Source organism: Hemitrygon akajei, chromosome 22, assembly GCF_048418815.1.
Source record: "Hemitrygon akajei chromosome 22, sHemAka1.3, whole genome shotgun sequence".
Taxonomy (NCBI): Eukaryota; Metazoa; Chordata; class Chondrichthyes; order Myliobatiformes; family Dasyatidae; genus Hemitrygon; species Hemitrygon akajei.
Window position 1 is genome coordinate 13,692,425 of NC_133145.1, and position 16,147 is coordinate 13,708,571.

Consider the following 16,147-nt stretch of genomic DNA (forward strand, 5'->3'; position numbering starts at 1 on the left):
GATTGGGCTTCTGGGCATTGGAGGTTATTAATACAATGTTAATATCATGTAATCTCTGAATCTTGAGGAATACCAAGAATTTTCTTAAGCCCACACAGTTTTTAATTTTTTATTATTGGCGGTTGATTTCTTCCTGTGGTGTTGTATATGCAGACCCAAGCTCAAATGTAGCTTTTAAGTCAAGTGGAGTTAGTAGGGATAATTGAAGGAGAGAAATCCCAAAGTATTTTTAAAAGTATGTTTGCTCTTGTAACATAGGGAGTAACAATCAATTTGTGCACATCATCAACATGTATGATAGTTGCTAGGCAACATGATTTAGTTTAGCTGTTTGAGGATTAAATAGTAGTTCAGGGTGATCCAGAGATCTTTCTTTCAAAATGTACCTTGGGATCATTTATACCCACCTGACAGAACAGATTAGAGAATAGCTTTTAAGTTATTGAAGGCTGATAAATCCCAAATGCTGTGATCCAGTAAGATGGCGGCATGGTCAGATATAGCAGCCTCTCGGGAGTCAAACAAATGCATTTTTTCCTTTACATAGAACATAGAATAGCACAGCACATTACAGGCCCTTCAGCCCACAATGTTGTGCCGACCCTCAAACCCTGCCTCCCATACAACCCCCCACCTTAAATACCTCCATATACCTGTCTAGTAGTCTCTTAAACTTCTCTAGTGTATCTGCCTCCACCACTGACTCAGGCAGTGCATTCCACGCACCAACCACTCTCTGAGTGAAAAACCTTCCTCTAATATCCACCTTGAACTTCCCTCCCCTTACCTTAAAGCCATGTCCTCTTGTACTGAGCAGTGGTGCCCTGGGGAAGAGGCGCTGGCTGCCCATTTACTTTGTACTCTGCCTTGGAGTTTGTCCTTTGTCCTTCCAAAGTGTACCACCTCACTGTCCCGCAGATGCTCACCCACTGACAAATCTGTGACCTGACCCTGTTCCTTACCTAATACTAGATCTAGTATGGCACTGTTAAATTTGTTAAATTTCTTTTTTATGATCACAAGACAATGCTGGATTCCAAGAACTTTGGGTACTGCAAGTCTGCCACATCAGTGAGCTGCTCGATGGCAGAGGTACTGGACTCAGTGATTACTGTGTTGCTACCTTCCACAGGAAGGCATCGAAGGCATCAGAGCTGGTGTGTGAAGGTGGGATGCAGTGTCACCATTAGTGATTGTCTTGGACGTTTCTCTTGTAATTGCAAGACCCTATTGGACATTGATAATGTAAAATGCCACAGGTTTGGTGGTGTGACAGAAGGTGGGGGAGCTGCGTGGCCTAGGTTGTAGCAAGGACTAGACCTCAAGCCGCAGTTTTGCCTGCAACTGCAGTCCAGGAGAGGTGGTAGTGGTGTAGTGTGGCGTCTATGCATGGTTGAGGGCTGAACTCTCCTGTTGATGCTGGCTTCCAGTGATCGATTGGTGGAATGACAGGCTGGATTGCATGCATCTGCTTGTGCACTGCCAGGGACTGCACCATGAATTTGCAGGACATGTCACTCAGGGACTTGGGCTATACATATGTTTTCTTTGTATTAATATGTTTTTGCTCATTATTTTGAATGTGATGTGTATAGAAACATAGAAACATAGAAAACCTACAGCACAATTCCAGCCCTTCGGCCCACAAAGTTGTGCCGAACATGTCCTTACCTCAGAAATTACTAGGCTTACCTATAGTCCTCTATTTTTCTAAGCTCCATGTACCTATCCAAAAGTCTCTTAAAAGACCCTATCGTATCCGCCTCCACAACTGTTGCTGGCAGGCCATTCCACGTACTCACCACTCTCTGAGTGAAAAACTTACCCTTGACATCTCCTTTGTACCTACTCCCCAGCACCTTAAACCTGTGTCCTCTTGTGGCAACCATTTATGCCCTGGGAAAAAGCCTCTGACTATCCACACAATCAATGTCTCTCATCATCTTGTACATCTCTATCACGTCACCTCTCATCCTCTGTCGCTCCAAAGAGAAAAAGCCAAGTTCACTCAACCTATTTTCATAAGGCATTCTCCCCAATCCAGGCAACATGCTTGTAAATCTCCTCTGCACCCTTTCTATGACTTCCATATCCTTCCTGTAGTGAGGCAACCAGAACTGAGCACAGTACTCCAAGTGGAGTCTGACCAGGGTCCTATGTAGCTGCAAAATTACCTCTCAGCTCCTAAATTCAATTCCACAATTGATGAAGGCCAATACACCATACGCCTTCTTAACCACAGAGTCAACCTGCACAGCTGCTTTGAGTGTCCCATGGACTCGGACTGCAAGATCCCTCTGATCCTCCACACTGCCAAGAATCTTACCATTAATACCATATTCTGCCATCGTATTTGACCTACCAAAATGAACCACTTCACACTTACCTGGGTTGAACTCCATCTGCCACTTCTCAGCCCAATTTTGCATCCTATCAATGTCCTGTGTAACCTCTGATGGCCCTCCACACTATCCACAACACCTCCAACCATTGTGTCATCAGCAAACTTACTAACCCACCCCTCCACTTCCACATCCAGGTCATTTATAAAAATTACGAAGAGTAAGGGTCCCAGAACAGATCCCTGAGGCACTCTCCTGGTGACCGACCACTATGTAGAATATGACCCATCTACACCCACTCTGTCTTCTGTGGGCAAGCCAGTTCTGGATCCACAAAACAATGTGCCCTTGGATCCCATGCCTCCTTACTTTCTCAATACGCCTTGCATGGGGTACCTTATCATATGCCTTGCTGAAATCCATATACACTACATCTACTGTTCTTCCTTCATCAATGTGTTTAGTCACATCCTCAAAAAATTCAATAAGGCTACTAAGGCATGACCTGCCCTTGACAAAGCTAAGCTGACTACTCCTAATTCTATTATATCTCTCAGAATGTTCATAAATTCTGCCTCTCAGGGTCTTCTCCATCAACTTACCAACCACTGAAGTAAAACTCACTGGTCTGTAATTTCCTGGGCTATCTCTACTCCCTTTCTTGAATAAAGAAACAACATTCGCAAACCTCCAATCCTCCGGAACCTCTCCCGTCCCCATTGATGATGCAAAGTTCATCGCCAGAGGCTCAGCAATCTCCTCCCTCACCTCCCACAGTAGCTGGGGTACATCTCATCCAGTCCCAGCAACTTATCGAACTTAATATTTTCCAAAAGCTCCAGCACATCCTCCTTCTTAATATTGTGGTAAACGATGTATACCTGTCTAGACATGCCCCTCTGCTGACTGCTCCTGTGGCTCCTCCCACAGACCCCTGTATAAAGGCGATTGGAGCACTGCTCCTCCCTCAGTCTCCAAGATGTTGTGGTCACTTTTGCTGCTAATAAAAGCCTATCGTTCGCCTTCCGTCTCTGAGAGTTATTGATGGTGAATCAATTTTATTAGCAGCAATTTTAAAACATGGAGAGCATTTTACGACCAGACAGATTGGATCTCGACCCACAATCCCAGGAAGCCGGCGACGCTTTTGAACTCTGGCTAGCATGCTTCGAATCGTACCTGGAGGAGATTCATGTGACCGACCCTGCCACAAAGTGCAGGGTTCTCCTCTCCAGAGTCAGTGCAAGGGTCTACTCCATGATCAGAGACCAAATGGACTACCAGGGTGCGATGGATGCCCTCAAAAGACAATACTGACGGCTGGCGAACACCATCTATGCAAGACATCGCTTAGCGACACGGCGGCAGCGGGCCGGAGAATTGAGCGCTGAGTTTGTATGGACCTGCAACTGCAGGGGACTGATGGCAGAACAGCATGCATCCTGGTAAGAGACGCCTTCGTTACGGGGATCAGGTTAGTGTACGTGCGCCAGCGGCTGCTGGAACATGCCAATTTTAACTTACATTCGGCGATCAAGCTGGCTAACATGCTGGAGGCTGCTCTGCACAACGCTGACGCTGTCCAGGCGTGCGATCTCCCGCCAGCCCCGTGGACGCCGGAGAATTCACCCGCCGGTGAATCGACCTCGGCTGCTGACAGTTGTGAGTCCGTGAAGTCCCCGCAACCAGCCGGCAAGTCAACCACGGCTGCTGCCAGTCGCAAGTCCGCGCAGTGTTACTTCTGCGGACTCAAAAAGCACCCCCGAAAACGCTAACTGCTCCAGCTGCAGAAAGAAGGGCCACTTCGCCAAGGCCTGTAAGTCCAAACCACGAGCGAGGCATGGGGGTCGCCGCAATCTTGCCTGCCCGCCTCGTGTGAGGCATGGTGGCGGCCATCTTTGTCGGCGCCACCTCACCCCACCTCCGACCCACGGGTGCTTACCGGGCACCAAGACGGCGATTCAACTCTAGCCTCCATGACCCTCGACCAAAGCGCTCCACACCAGCTCGCGAGGTCAATAACGGACATCCTGGTGGAGGGGCACAGGACTGTGTCAGTGTTTGACACAGGCAGCACTGAGAGTTTTATTCACCTGGACACAGTGCAACGCTGCGGACTCGTGACACAGCTGGTAAGCCAGAAGGTCACCATGGCTTCTGAATCGCATTCCACAGACATCCGGGGGGGTTGTTTAGTGACATTGGTGGTGCAGGGCACAGAATATCAGGACTTTGCGTTACTGGTCATGCCTCAACTGTGTGCCCCTGTGCTATTGGGGCTCGACTTCCAGAGCCACCTGAAAAGTGTGACATAGTATGACGGGCCCCTCCCACCAATCACTGTCAGAAATCCTCAGTTTTGTGGGACTTTGTCATATACCCTGCTACTGACCACACACACACACCGACCCGCGCATCCCACCCAGCACCATGCCAACAGCCACGCTACAGACACCACTTGTGGCCTCTCCACCCTCAAGATCCCTCCCCCACCGCTGTTCGCCAACCTGACCCCCGACTGTAAACCTGAGGCAACTAAAAGCAGGAGGTACAGCGCGGAGGACAGGGCCTTCATTAAGTTGGAGGTGCAGCGGCTGCTCAGGGAGGGGATCATTGAGCCAAGCACAAGTCCTTGGAGGGCTCAGGTGGTCGTTATTCGGACAGGGTAGAAAAATAGGATGGACATGGACTATAGCCAGACCATCAATAGGTTCACGCAGCTTGACGCGTACCCCCTACCCTGCATCGTGGATATGGTCAATCAGATAACTCAGTACAAGGTGTACTCAACCATAGACCTGAAATCCGCTTACCATCAGCTCCCCATCCGCCCGGAGGACCCCCGGAGGCGCCCTACACCGCCTTCGAGGCTGGCGGCAGGCTCTATCACTTCCTGCGTATCCCCTTCGGTGTCACGAATGGTGTCTCTGTCTTCCAGAGGGAAATGGACCGGATGGTGGACCAGTGCCAACTGAAGGCACGTTCCCATATCTGGATAACATCACCATCTGTGGTCACGACTGGCAGGATCATGACACCAACCTCCAACAATTTTTCCAAGCGGCCAAAGCTCTTAACCTCACCTATAACAGGGACAAGTGTGTGTTCGGAACCACCCGACTTGCTATCCTTGGGTATGTCGTGGAGAACGGGGTCATTGGCCCTGACCCCGACGGTATGCGCCCCCTGTTGGAACTCCCTCTTCCCACCACCCTCAGAGCCCTCAAACGGTGCCTGGGCTTCTTTTCCTATTACGCCCAATGGGTCCCTCACTATGCAGACAAGGCCCGCCCCCTGGTCAAGTCCACCGCATTTCCCCTCTCAGCCGAGGCCCGCGCAGCCTTCAGCCACATTAAAGGGGACATTGCCAAAGCAACGATGCATGCGGTAGACGAGACCATTCCCTTCCAAGTAGAGAGTGATGCCTCTGACTTCGCGCTGGCTGCTACCCTCAATCAGGCAGGAAGGCCGGTAGTATTCTTCTCTCGTACCCTTCAAGGCCCTGAAATTCGGCACTCCGCGGCGGAGAAAGAAGCCCAGGCCGTAGTGGAAGCTATTAGGCACTGGAGGCACTATCTCGCCGGCAAAAGGTTCACCTTGCTGACCGACCAGTGCTCAATTGCATTCATGTTTAGCAACCAACAGCAGGGCAAAATCAAAAATGATAAAATTTTGAAATGGAGAATAGAACTCTCCACCTACAACTATGACATCCTGTACTGGCCTGGTAGGCTCAATGAGCCCCCGATGCCCTATCCCGGGGAGCGTGTGCCAGCGTGCAGCTCGACCAGCTATACGCCCTCCATGCAGATCTTAGCCACCTGGGAGTCACCCGACTTTACCAATTCCTGAAAGCCCGGAACTTGCCATACTCCCTTGAGGAAATCAGGACTATGACCAGGGACTGTTAAGTCTGCGCTGAGTGCAAACTGCACTCCTACCGTCCTGAAAAGGCACAACTTATCAAGGCCACCCGCCCCTTTGAGTGACTGAGTGTCGACTTTAAGGGCCCCCTTCCCTCCACCGACCGCAATGTCTACCTTCTCAACATAATTTACGAGTACTCGCGGTTCCCCTTTGCCATCCCCTGCCCCGATACCACTGTAATGTCTGTCATAAAAGCCCTGCGCCAGCTCTTCACTCTGTTCGGATATCCCTGCTATATCCACAGTGACAGAGGGTCCTCGTTCATGAGTGACGAGCTGCGCCAATACCTGCTGGCTAGGGGTATTGCTACTAGTAGGACCACGAGCTATAATCCCTGGGGGAATGGACAGGTGGAGAGGGAGAATGGCACTGTGTGGAAGGCCACACTCTTAGCCCTTAGGTCAAAGGGATTGCCGGTCTCTTGCTGGCAGGAGGTCCTCCCCAAGGCACTCCACTCCATCCGCTCTCTGTTATGCACATCCACCAATGCCACCCCTCATGAGTGACTCTTTTCTTTTCCCAGGAAGTCTGCCACTGGGACCACCCTACCGGCTTGGCTGATGTCCCCAGGGCCAGTGCTGCTCCGGAAACATGCAAGGAGCAATAAATACTCCCTGATGGTCGAGGGGGTTCACCTACTTCATGCGAACCCCCAGTACGCCTACGTGGTCTTACCTGATGGGCGGGAGGACACGGTCTCCATCCCCAACCTGGCACCTGCAGGAGCAGCAGACCACTACCCCAAACAGTCCACGGTGACTATGAACCCCGTACCCACCGATGTATATACCCACGAGACACCACGCACACCAAGCCCTACACAGACTCCTCATGACTCTCCCATACTGGGCACCTCGCACATGCATGAGGGATTACTGATGCCTAGTGGGCTGACACCTCAAGTCAGGCCGGAACCAGCACAACCACCGTCACCGGTGCAATCACCACTGGCACTGGTGCAATCACCACCGGTGCTACGTAGATCGCAGCGACAGACTCGACCGCTTGATAGACTTAACCTGTAAATATGCTTGTAAGAAACTTTGCCCCGTGGGGACTCTCTTTTAAAACAAAGAGGGGGTGAATGTGGTAAACTATGAATACCTGTCTGGACACGCCCCTCTGCTGACTGCTGCTGTGGCTCCTCCCACAGACCCCTGTATAAAGGCGATTGGAGGCACTGCTCCCCCCTCAGTCTCCGAGATGCCGTGCTCCGTTTTGCTGCTAATAAAAGCCTATCGTTTGCCTCCCGTCTCTGAGAGTTATTGATGGTGCATCAAATATCTACATGTTCAAGCTTTACAGTCTGCTGCAAGTCATCACTACAATCACCAAGATCCTTTTCCATAGTGAATACTGAAGTAAAGTATTCATTAAGTACCTCTGCTATTTCCTTCGGTTCCTACACACTTTCCCACTGTCACACTTGATAGGTCCTATTCTTTCACGTCTTATCCTCTTGCTCTTCACATATTTGTAGAATGCCTTGGGGTTTTCCTTAATCCTGTCGGCCAAGGCCTTCTCGTGGCCCCTTCTGGCTCTCCTAATTTCCCTCTTAAGCTCCTTTCTATTAGCCTTATAATCTTCTAGATCTCTAATATTACCTAGCTCTCTGAACCTTTTGGAAGTTTTTCTTTTCTTCTAGACTAGATTTATTACAGCCTTTGTACACCACGGTTCCTGTACCCCACCATAACTTCCCTGTCTCGTTGGAATGTACCTATACAAAACTCCACATAAATATCCCTTGAATATTTGCCACATTTCTTCCATACTTTTCCTGAGGACATTTGTTTCCAATTTAAGCTTCCAATTTCCTGCTTGATAGCCACATAATTCCCCTTACTCCAATTAAACACTTTTCTAACTTGTCTGTTCCTGTCTCTCTCCAATGCTATTGTGAAGGAGATAGAATTATGATCCCTATCTCCAAAATGCTATCCTTCTGAGAGATGTTTTGTACCTTGGCCCCAGAAGAATGTGGCTTCATTTGGCTGTATCCATATATGGTTGAATGATAATTAAACTTGAACTTGATTTGGTTTGAGTTGATCTATGCCCAATGTACTGAGAAAGGTGGCTGAGGAGACTTTGGACATGTTCCTGTAGATTAAAGGGTATCAAATGTCGCCCTATTTTTTATGATAGGACGGAGCAAGAAAAGAAGGAACTTCCATCCAGTTGTCATAAGTAGGGAACATGTTGGAATCTATAATAGTAAAATATGTTAAACTGAGCAGAGACTGCAGACGCTGGAATCTAGAGTGACAAACAATCCACTGAAGGAACTCACACAAAAAGCTGGTGGAATGCAGCAGGCCAGGCAGCATCTATAGGAAGAAGTACAGTCGACGTTTCGGGTCAAGACACTTCATCAGGACTGATGGAAAAAAGAGATAGTGGGAGATTTGTAAGTGGGAGGGGGGAGGGGGAGACCTGAGATGATAGGAGAAGACAGGAGGGGGACGGATGAAGCTAAGAGCTGGGATTCTCCCTTCTCCGGACTTGTATCCCTTTTGCCAATCAACTTCCCAGCTCTCTCCCCCCCCCCACTTTCAAATCTCTTACTATCTCTTTTTTCTGCTAGTCCCGATGAAGGGTTTTGACCCGAAACATCAACTGTACTCTTGTTATTGATGCTGCCTGGCCTGCTGCGTTGCACCTGCATTTTGTGTGTGTTGCTTGAATTTCCAGCATCTGCAGATTTTCTCGTGTTTGCACTGAAGGAACTCAGTGGGTGGAGCAGCATCTGTAGAGAAGAACTTGTTGCTATTTCAAGTAGAAACCCTGCATCTCAACACAAAACCAAAAAAAAAATAGAAACAGATGTGGGCCATCTGGTCCTTTGAACCTGCTCTTATATTTATCAAGATCATGGCTAATCTTCCACCTCAGCCCATTTTCCTGCACTGCATTCCTTTAATAATATTTCCCCAAAGGCCTCTTCACAATGCACTATCATGGACTGTGGCGGAGGCCAAGTCTGTGGGTATATTTAAAGTGGAAGTTGATAGATTCCTGATTAATCAGGATCAAGAGATATATTGAGAGGTCAGGTGTATTGGGTTGAATGGGATCTGGGTTCTGCCATGATGAAATGGCAGAGTCAACTTGATGGGCTGAATGGCCTAATTCTGCTCCTATATCTCATGGTCTTATGATATTATCAAATAATCATTTCACTTAATAGAAAAGAAGCCTTTTTTGTCATTGGTTGCTCAACATTATCGATCCAAAAAAAAAATTTGTAATTAAGTATTCCATCAACTCATCATTCACTTTATTTCTGCGAACTTGATATTCCAGTCTAAATATAGTCTCCCATAATAAATTTAAGATGGTGATACTGAACATGTGCAACAGCCTCCTGGTAGTCAAAAAGCCAAGAAATCCTACAAAAGACATTACTAAGATTCCTTTTCTGAGGTAAATTGTGTTAAATTATTGTCGAGCTGATTTGAAGAGCTTGAGAGCATCTTTGGGCTGGGCGATGAAATCTGGGCCTGGAGCAAGTCGCTGGGCAGTATGATCTAGTTCTGGGGCCCTTTACAGCAGCGGTGCTTGAATCCTAGGTAGAAGCCTTCAGGTAGAAGATACAGGTGCTTCAGGACTCACAGCACCTATTTCAAGAACAATTACTACCCCCCAACCATCAGGTTCTTAAACAAAAGGGGATAACTACACTCCTTTAAGGACTCTCTTGTTATTTCATGCTCAGTATTTATTGCTATTTATTTATTAAACGCATTTGTAGTTTGTTTGCATTTTACAGATCCTGATGCTCACAGTTTACAGATTCTGTTTACAGTTACTGTTCTATAGATTTGGTAAGTATGCCTACAGAAAAAAATCAGTGTTGTGTATGATGGTGTATGTACTTAGATAATAAATTTTACTTTGAACTAGGGTGAGGTACAATGCACTGTTTAGACAATTTAAATGCTGACCCAGATTGGAGGGAAAAGCTGATTTCGTCCACTCTCTGAAATGTTCACTCCTCTGTGCAGGGCACTGGAGCCTTTCACTGCTCCGTTTTTGGTTAATTTGAACACTGGCCCAGATAAACAGAAAAGACAGTGTGTCAGGATCTGGGGCGAGAGCCGATTTTGCTCGCTCTCCGCAATGGTCACTCCTCTATCCGTGGCACTGAGGATATGAAGACTGCCCCAGCTGTTGTGCTCCATGCCCACTAATACGATGAACTGACAAGCAAGGCTTTGGGCCTACTCCGGACTGCTCCGGGGTTTGGATCTGAGGACTCATTTTTGGTTCGGAATGCTGTTGTTCACTTCAATTGTTTGCATGACTTGCATTTTTTTCTTTCTCTTGCGCTTCAAGTTTATTTCTATTTTATTTTCTTTAAATTGGGTTCTTTTGGGTTTTTTGCTTTGTGGCTATCTTTGAGTAAGGAAATTTCAAGGCTGTATAATTCATACATTCTTTGATAATAAATGTACTTGAATCTTGAATATAAATGTGCTACCCTTATGTCATGCACCTCTGATTTCCTATGTAATGACCAATATTTCAGCTACTATGTGGTTGCCTATGAATAACTCCTAATATTTGTTTCTGCCTTTTGCTATTGCTCAGCTTGATTTTAATTTATTCTAACCCTGCATCATAATCAATCATCTATTCCCAGCACATGTAACTAAGTAACCAGCAACATGACAATATTAGAGCTCTTGAATAGTAAAACTATATTCAAATTTGCTGTTTCAGTGCTTGTTTAATTTCTACCGATACCACCTGACAGAATCTAACAAACATTAGCAAGGTTACACTGTCCTGCCTGTCCTGTTGTCATTTTGATCACACCTTAGATTCACTGACACTCTTCCTAAGAACGTACTTAGGATGTACTCATCCTGGCATATAGGCAGAGACTGAGAACAGTGGTGAGGTCTGAGGACTGCAAAGGTATGCTCAAGGGAAGCAGAACTTCAGGACTGTTTTGAATCAGTGGACTGCACCGTATTCAGGGATTCATCTTCAGATTTGAACAAATATGTCACAATTCTTCATTGGCTTCAACTAAACCAGTGTGGATGAATGTGTACTTTTGAAAACAAACCAAGTCCTCCCAAGACAAAAGCTTTGGATGAACCAAAAGAAATGCAGTCTATTAAGGGAAAGACCTGTGGTACATAAGGCCAATGGTCCAGAACCCTACAAGAATTCGAGCTATAACGTATGTAAGAGCAAAAAAGAGACACCATCAAATGCACAATAGCTTTGGCAGGGTTTTATGAAATTACTCCCAATAAGGAGAAATGTAACAGTGTAAATGGCAGCAATATTTCACTCTCCAAATGAGCTCACTGCCTTTATGCATGCTTTTAAAAAGAGAATAACACCGCACCTATGTGAATCTCTGCAGCTTTTGGTGACCCTGTGATCTCTGTCAGTACATCTGATGGTGTACTTGGCAGGGTACTGAAAATCAGTGCTAACCAACTGGCTGGAGTATTCATGGATATTAGCAATCTCTCACTAATGCAGGACATCAATCATGATAGTGCCCAAGATGAGCAGAGTGAGCTGCCTCAATGATTATTGCACAGTGGCACTCACATCTTCTGTGATGAAGAGGTTGGTCATGGCTAAGAATTCAGCAAGGGCCAGCACCTGCTGCAATTTGCCTACTGTGACAACTGGACTACAGCAAATGTAATCTCACTAGCTCTCAACTGTACTTTGAGCAGCCTGGACAACAATGATACGTACGTCAGGCTGCTGGGTACTTTGCATCTGTCTTCACTGTGGAGGACAGTAGTAGTGTGCCAGAGGTCCATGAATGTCAGGGAACAGGAGTGTGTGCCATTGCTATTACAAAGGAAAAAATACCAGGCAAGCTAAAAGATCTTAAGGGTGATAAGTCACCTGTACCAGATGGGCTACATCCAAGAGTCCTGAGTGAGGTTGCCGAAGAGATAACAAATTCATTGGTCATGGTCTTTCAAGAATCACTTGATTCTGGCAAGGTCCCAGAGGACCGAAAGATTGCAAATGTCATTCCACCCTTTAAGAAGTGAGGAAGGCAAAAGAAAGGAAATTGTAGGCCAGTTAGCCTGACCTCAGTGGTTGGGAAAGTGTGGATTATTAAGGATGAGGTTTTGGGATACTTGGAGATTAATGATAAAATAAGTCAAAATCAGCATGATTTCTGTAAAGGGAAATCTTACCTGACAAATCTATTAGAGTTCTTTGAGGAAGTAACAAGCCGGGTGGACAAAGGAGAGGCAGTGGATGTTATTTAGTTGGATTTTCAGAAGGCATTTGATAAGGGGCCACATATGAGGCTGCTAAATGAGATAAAATCCTATGGCATTACAGGAAAGATACTGGCTTGGGTAGAGGAATGGCTGACAGGCAAGAGGCAGTGAGTGGGAGTAAAGGGGGCCTTTTCTGGTTGGCTGCCAGTGACTAGTGGTGTTCCTCAGGGGTTATTATTGGGACTGCTATTTTTCACATTGTTTGTCAATGGAATAATGTTTGTATAATGGAATTGATGGCTTTATTCAAAATTTGTGGATGATACGAAGATTGGTGGAGGGGTGGATAGTGCTGAGGAAGCAATACCATGTAGCAGGACTTAGACAAGTTGGAAGAATGGGTAAAAAATGGCAGATGGAATACAGTGTTGGGAAATGTATGATAATTCATTTTGGTAAAAGGACTATTATATAAATGGGGAGAAGATTCAAACATCAGAGGTGCAAAGAGTCCTTGTGCAAGACTCCCAGAAGGAACATTTACAGGTTCAGTCTATGGTAAAGAAGGCAAAATCAATGTTGGCATTTATTTCAAGGGGAATAGAATATAAAAAGTAAGGAGATATGCTGAGTCTTTATAAGACACTCGTCAGGCTGCACTTATTCGAGCTCATAGGACTAGATGTTTCAATCCCTTTGATAAGCAGATCCTAATTTGGGTCATAGCATAGAGATCTTGAGATGGGGCTTGGTTGGTGGCAGATGCTTCCCAGGGCTCATCAGATGGGCACCCCTCTTCTTAGATGTTTTGTCAATTAAGCCCACTACATGTTCAGAGGGCTAAACAGTGCAACCTGGCATCCTGGGTGCCCCCCTTCATGTTTGGCCATGCATGGGTCATTTTAGGGCCTACCTGCTGTCACTCCTCTTCATCCATAACCAGTGGCTGCTTCATTCTGCTACCTCTGAGAGTTCTTTTATAGCTTGCCGCTGGCCTTGGCCTCGGACTCCCAATCCCTTCAGCAATCTGACCACGGATGTAGCCACAAATTCTCGGCAGCCAACCTCTACTGGGAAACACTACACCTTCCATCCACACTGCTTAGCATTTGTGGGCAGCTCAGTGAATATTATGTGTTTCCATTCATATGCTTCACAGACTGCATCTTCCCAGGTCACTGTGAGCTCCGAGATTACTACAGCCTTCAGACTGAGCCCCATATCTCAGAAAGGATGTATTGTCATTAGAGAGAGTCCAGAGAAGGTTCACAAGGATGATTTCAGGAATGAAGACGTTAACATAGGAGAGTTTGGCAACTATGGGCCTGTACTCACTGGAATTTTGAAGAATGGGATGGGAGGAACCTCATTGAAATCTACCAAATAATAAAAGGACTAGATAGGGTGGATGTGGAGAGGATATTTCCTGTGATGGAGGTATCCACAGTAAGAGGACACAGACTGAAAACTGAGGAGCAACCTTTTAGAAGGGGTGCCTAAGATTGTGGGTATATTTAAGGCGGAAGTTGATAGTTTCTTGATTGGTCAGGGCATCAAACGATATGGCGAGAAGGCAAGTGTATGGGGTTGAATGGGATCTGGAATCAGCCATGATGGAATGGTGGAGCAGACTAGATGGGCTAAATGGCCTAATTCTGCTCTTACATCTTATGGCCTTATGGTATTTGACTGTATGTAAGGTGCCTCTGACAGTAACTCATAATGTAGTGATTGTGGGGGATATGGAGGGGTGGTTAGTGCATGGAGGAGTGGTTAATGGGTGGAGGTGCTGATCAGTCAGATAGGTTGGGAGAAGACTTTTTGAGTGGTCCTGGTATCGATACTGCATAGCCTTTCCCCCGATGTGAGTAGGATTCTTCATGATATTGCTGGCCTTTTTCTAACACCTTTCTATATATATGTCTTTAATGTTGTGTAGGCAGTTCATCTATCCTCCTATCCACTGCTGTGCAGTTTACATACCCAGTGATGCAGCATGTTAGGATGCTCCCAACTGTGCATCTGGAGAAGGTCATGAGTATTGATGTGCATAGTCCAGTTCTCTTCAGAAAATAGTGACTTTGGGGAGCTTTTTTGACTGTGCATGATGTGTTCTGGACCATGAGAAGCTGTGTGAGATGTACACTCCCAGTAGTTTGAAACAACATAGTTTTCACTGCTGTGCTGCTGATGTAAAGAGGGGTGTGAGTGGTGCAAGGTCTCTTGTAGTCAATAACCATATCATTTGTCTTGTTGACATTGAGAAAGAAGTTATTTACCTGGCACCAGGCATCGAGCTCTTTCATCTCCTCTCTGTAGGCCATCTCATCAATGTAGGTGATGAGGCCCATCGCTGCTGTGTCATCAGTGAACTTGACAATATGATTCTCGTGTGTTGACGGAGGAGTCGTTAGTAAGCAGAATGTATTGAAATGGGCTCAGTACACAGCCCTAAGGGGCACCCGTGTTGAGGATGACAGGTGGTGAGGAACGGCTGTACATCCCAACTATCTGAGGACTGTGGGTTAGGAAGTCCAACACCCAGTTGCACAGTGGTGTATTTAGACCAAGGAGTAGGAGTTTGCTCACTAAGGTCTGTGGGACAATAAATTTGAATGCCAAATTGAAATCCAGAGACAACATTCTGACATAAGTGCCCTTGTTTTCTAAGTGTGTTAGTGGCAGGAGCATGTCAGACACTATGGCATCTGTTATTAGTGGTTCTGTGGCCATAGCATCAGTCATAGATGGAGACAAGGAGGCATAGAAGAGAGAGATAGATCAGTTGATTGTATGGTGTCATAACAACAACCTTGCATTCAACGTCAGCAGGACCAAGGAATTGATCGTGGACTCCAGGAATGGAACGTTGGGAAAATACACAGCAATGCTCATTGAAGGGCACTGGTGGAAAGGGTGAGCAGCTTTAAGTTTATGAGCATCAGCATTCCAGGGGATCTATCCTGGGCCCACACACTGATGCAAATGCAAGGAAGGCATGCCGGTGTCTCTTCTTCATTACTAGTTTGAAGAGCTTTGATACCCCGGAGAGCTTGCAAATTTCTTTAGATGTCTAGTGTAGAACATTCTGACTAGTTGCATCACAACCTCCAGTGTACAGGATTGCAAGAGGCTACAGATGGTTGTAGACTCAGCCAGCTCCATTTCAGGCACAACCATCAAGGACACCCTCAAGAGACAGTGCCTCAGGAAGCAGCACCTCAGGAAGTCAACATCCATCATTAAAGGCACTTACCAACCAGGACATGTCCTCTGCTCATTACTACCTTGGGGGAAGAGATACAGGAGCCTAAAGACTCAGACTCAATGTTTTAGGAACAGTTTCTTCTGATCTCAATCAGATTTCTGAACAGTCCATGAATCCATGAATACCATTTCAATATTTGTCTTTTACTTCTGTAACATTGTAATTTTTAATGAAGACAACTGTTAGCACCCTATGTTAAAAGATGAAAGCACATCATTGAAGAGAAGTACTGAAGACATTTCCCATTTGTTTCGCACACCTCCTCAAGATCTAGAAAAAGGCCATTCTACCTGCTGAATTTATCTCAGCTTATGAACTTTTACCTGTTCCTCTTCCATCTAACACACAAAAGGCAATTTAGTAGCCAATGAACCTACCGACCCACATGGATG